Source organism: Crocodylus porosus, unplaced genomic scaffold (assembly GCF_001723895.1).
Source record: "Crocodylus porosus isolate Cpor-Errol unplaced genomic scaffold, CroPor_comp1, whole genome shotgun sequence".
NCBI lineage: Eukaryota > Metazoa > Chordata > Crocodylia > Crocodylidae > Crocodylus > Crocodylus porosus.
The window spans coordinates 78,811,861-78,816,402 of record NW_017728931.1 but is presented as its reverse complement, the minus strand read 5'-3'; positions in this window follow the sequence as shown (position 1 = coordinate 78,816,402).

Below are 4,542 nucleotides of genomic sequence, written 5' to 3'. Positions count from 1 at the left end.
CCGCATGGTGCTCACATGCAGCGGCAGCAGCGGCAGCGAGCCGGCGGCACCGCCAGCCTTCTCCCCACCAGCTTTCCTGGGGAGTGAGCATGCCTGAGAGAGCTGCGCATGCGCAGCCGGGGGACGCCGCGGCCTCCACCTGCCTGCGGGACCCACTCCCTCGGGCGGGGGGCGGCTGCTGGAGAGGGGCAGAGGAGCCGGCCAGACAAGGCAGGCTGCGACAGGATGGGAAGGTGGAAAAATAACGGGGATCCGCAGGGGGAAATCAGCGCCCCCACCCCCCGCTTCGGTTTCCTGGCTCTGCAAGATGTCTTGTGAGAAAGGGGAAGGGTGAGGAATCAGAGAGCTGAAGGAGACAGAAAGCAAGGGAAAGACCTGCAGCAACCAGAACTCTTGGGGAGGTGATAGCTCTTATTAGACCAACTAGATGCCTGCCAATTTTTATTCCCTTTATTTGCAAGCTTTCAGGCACACGCACCCTTTCTCAGGCATTGGGGAGTGCAAGGATAGTAACATTTCTCCCAGGTGGAAATGAAAATTCAAATTTTCAAGGGAAAGCCCTGAGGATTCACTCCATTTCCTCTGAGGGCCTAGGGGAAAGATGAGGAAGAAATAGTGGAGGGAGTATTTCCCACCACCCGCTTTTGATATCCAATCACAGATTGTCAGAAAATGAGGGCTGATGAGAGGTCATCTAGTCCAGTTGTTCTCAACCGTTCTGTACCAGACCCCATTTGTCCTGACCCAGTAACAAGTTTAAGTAGAACATGGCCCCCTGGCCCTGCGGGTGCCCCTCACTCCTGGCATCAACTCCTGCCAATGTGTTTGGGGCCTGGGGTGGGGGGGCCAAGCAGCTCCTTGCAGGCTGGAGCTCTGCCAGCCTGCAAGGGAAAACCCATGGTTTCCCATGTTTTTCTCCTTTAAAGGAGAAAACCTTTTTAAAGTTTATTGCTCCATTTTAAAAATTTGTTTATGACCCTTTCATGTATTCTTGCTACCTACTTTTGGGTTGTGGGCCCATGCATTGAGAAACACTGATCTAGTTCAGGCCCCTGCTCAAAGCAGGCCCATCCCCAGCAAGATCACCCCAGCCAAGGCTTTGTCCACCCTGCTCTTAGTTTTGACTCTCTCCTGAAAGCTAAACTGTACTATTCATTTCTAGTTACATGGAGATCTTTTAGGCAGTCAGCATTCATATGGACATGGTTGCTTCAAGACCATGCATCCTTTGACTCTGCACTTTTTTATAACTAAAGCTCTGTTCAGCCTCCACGTGTAAATAACGTAAACAAGTATCTTTCTTAAAATCAAGTGATCAAGTTTATGAGCAAGTAATACAATACTTGTGTGCAATCCACTGAGCTCTTTGCCCTGGTTCAAATCATTTAAATATTATTAACAGAAAGTATTATGATAGGGAAGTTCTCGTGGTGACCTCCTATCCCAGCCTACCAATTCTGACACCAGACCTTCCCTTGGAAGCTGTAGAACCTGATTCCTGAAAAAAGAGGCATTGGTGACATGTAGGGGGTGCATGCGCACCTGCTGAGAGTGCTGGTGCACCCCCTGACAGCAGCATTCCTGGGCAGAGGGGGCAGGGGACAGCACTGGTGCCTCCCCTCCAAGGGCACTGGCTGGGGAGTGCGTCAGGAGAAGCAGTCCCCCTGCAGCCGATCCCACCGACCCCTGGTGAGCTGAACCTCTAGTGAGGTTGCTGACTTCCGCTGGGGGGCGGGGGGCAAGTGCCCCTCCTGACTTAGGAGGCACCAGTTGCCCATGAACAGAGGGCACTAAATAGACCCAACATCAAACTGCCCTACAGCAGAATTATTTTTTAAAGGTTAAATTGATCAAAAAAAGCCTTTAGCGACTGTAGGACTTCTAAATCAAGCTAGACTTGGCAGGAACTGGCAGGTGCTTCACTCCTGCCCATGGACCATCACTGCATGTAAGGAAAAGTGTGATTACATTATCTATTCTGTAGCTAAAGCAATACAACTGGAGAAAAATGGCAAAAAATAAAGGGGACTATCAGTATTATTCTCTTTCATAATTTAAACTTAACATAAACATTTTTCTGAAGTGTTGACTCAGACAACGGAGTAAAAAACTGCAAAAGACCTGGCTTCTGTAGATGCTATTGTTTCCATGCCTGTACAATTCCTAACTTAACTTCCTTGGCAACGTCTCTACTACAGTTCATACATACTGTTCAATCTTTGTCCCTTTTCTAAGTCACTTTTTCTAAGTTAGTTTCTCTCCTACTCCTTCCACTGGGGTGATTCATTGCTTCAGATCTACACCTCCAAAAAATTACAGAATCTGCCATGCCAGTACTGAACACAAGAATCCAACCATCCATTACACCAGGGGTTTTCAACCTTTTTCAACTAGTGTACCCCTTCTGTCTGAAAGTTTCAGCTCATGTACCCCTTCATATTAAAATTATTGGGGGGGGTGAAGCATGTGCTTGCAACCCCCCTCAGCAAGTAAATCTGTGGGGAAGGAGAAAGGGCCACAGTGGGGGGGGGGCAGATTGAGGTCCCCCTCAGTGAGGGAGGGAGTGGGGCACAGGCAGGGGCAGGGACTGGGGTGAATGGCTGGGTCATAGGACAATCAGAGCCTGGGTGGCTCATCCAGGAGCACGGGGGGGAGGGGATCCCACCACAGTGTGCACCCCATCAGAAGCCTTGGGGGCATGTGCCCCCCCAATTTGTGCACAGGGCAGAGGCAGCTGCACACTGGGCTTTGCATGCCTCTGCAGCTGCCCTGGCAGCGGTGTGATACCACACGTCCTGCCGCTGAGCAAGGAGGGAACACGGTGCACCCCAGCAGTGTCAGGCATGTGGCATTACACCGTTCTCAGGGCAGCTGCAGTGGTGTGCAATGCCTAGTGCGCAGCAGCAGCTGCCTCCACTCCGTGCACATATTTGGGGGATACATGGCCCCCAGACCTCTGCCAGGGTGTGCACAGTGGCAGGAGCCCCCTATATCCTCTATGACCTTTTAAAGTACCCCTATGAGTACAAGTAGCCCCAGTTGACAACCACTGCACTACACCTCTCAGCATTCCCCACACTTGTAGCCACTTATATTCCCTTGTGTCTGGTTCACACTATCATGTGTAAGTGTGAAATGAGATTAGTATTCTTGTTCCTCCATATAGACCTGTAGTCTAAGCTATAATTTAACCCATTTGTGAGGAAAGAGAAAAAGATTTACTCACAGTTTTCTGCTGATTTGTTATTCAAAAAGCAACATTGGGAGAAGATCTTGGCAAGGCGGCAGGATCAAATTCTTCCCTGGTGTAAGTCTACTGAAGCCCATGGAATGAATTTTTCCCAGTGCAACTAGACATTAGCCAGTTGTGGTTCTGTACTGGGTGAAGCAATAGAGATCTCTCTATACTCCCCCATTATGCTCCTCACTCATGATGAAAGCCAAATGGTCAGTGTTTAGAAGATCAAGTTTTGGTCTGTCAGAAAATCATCTTTCACTGGAGAGTTGATTCCCTTAAGCGTTAAATGCTTTTAGATATAGCTTTGGTTTCTAAAATAATTTTCCTTCAGTGCTATCAATTTTAAAAGAAAAATATGTCTCATTAAATGCAAAGTAGAGGCATGAAACTGAATGGAAGCATATCTGTGACACTTACTTGTTTATCACTTCCATCTATAGAAACCTTGATATGTTAGTCAAACCTTTTCTAGGCCTGATCCTTGAAGAGGGAACTCATAGAATACATTGGGCCATTTGTGTTCCAGTATAGACTATTTCCTAAAAAGTCCTTCTAAAAAGAGTTTATTTAAATAATAAATCTGCTTTAAAAATCACATATTTTAGAGATGATTTTTAGGAAAATTAAATTTTACCATTGGGGAAAAACAACATCATATTTCTCTCCTGCAAGTAGTACATTTGAGAACCTGGAGTTAGTATTTTATCTTTTCCATCTACAGTATTGATTACTGCAATTAATGCTTAAATAGGGTCTGAACTTAATAAAAACAGATAAGTTTAGCCAAATCTTAACTGCTTCAAGATGCATGTGGACAGTTGCTGCACCAAAGCATTATCTACACTCAAAATGTATTCAAAGTGGATATAAAGCACTCTTAAATTGATTTAGAAGTGTTTACACAAGGACATTTAAAGGATTTAACTAAGGAGTTTCCTTAAGAAGATGTAATTAAATCCATGTATATTGTGGCTGTAGACAAGACAAACATTTAGATAAACTAGTGATTCAGTGAACCCTTACAGACAAAACAGGACAAGATGGTTTGACCTTTCTTTTTGTTTCCTTTTAAGCAATCAAAGATGAAAATGGGTACTTTATTGGTGTGGTCACTGCTTTTATTTATTCTGTATTGAAAAGTATCTGTGGACAATCAGAGTACAAGGCAGTAATGACTGTGATCACTATTAGCTCATGCAGGGGGAACTTCCACAGTCATGGGGCAGCTGTCAAAAGAGTTTCCTTCTGTAGCACCTCCTAGTACTCCTTATACCATTCATAGTCAGTTGTTTGGCAGCTGAGAA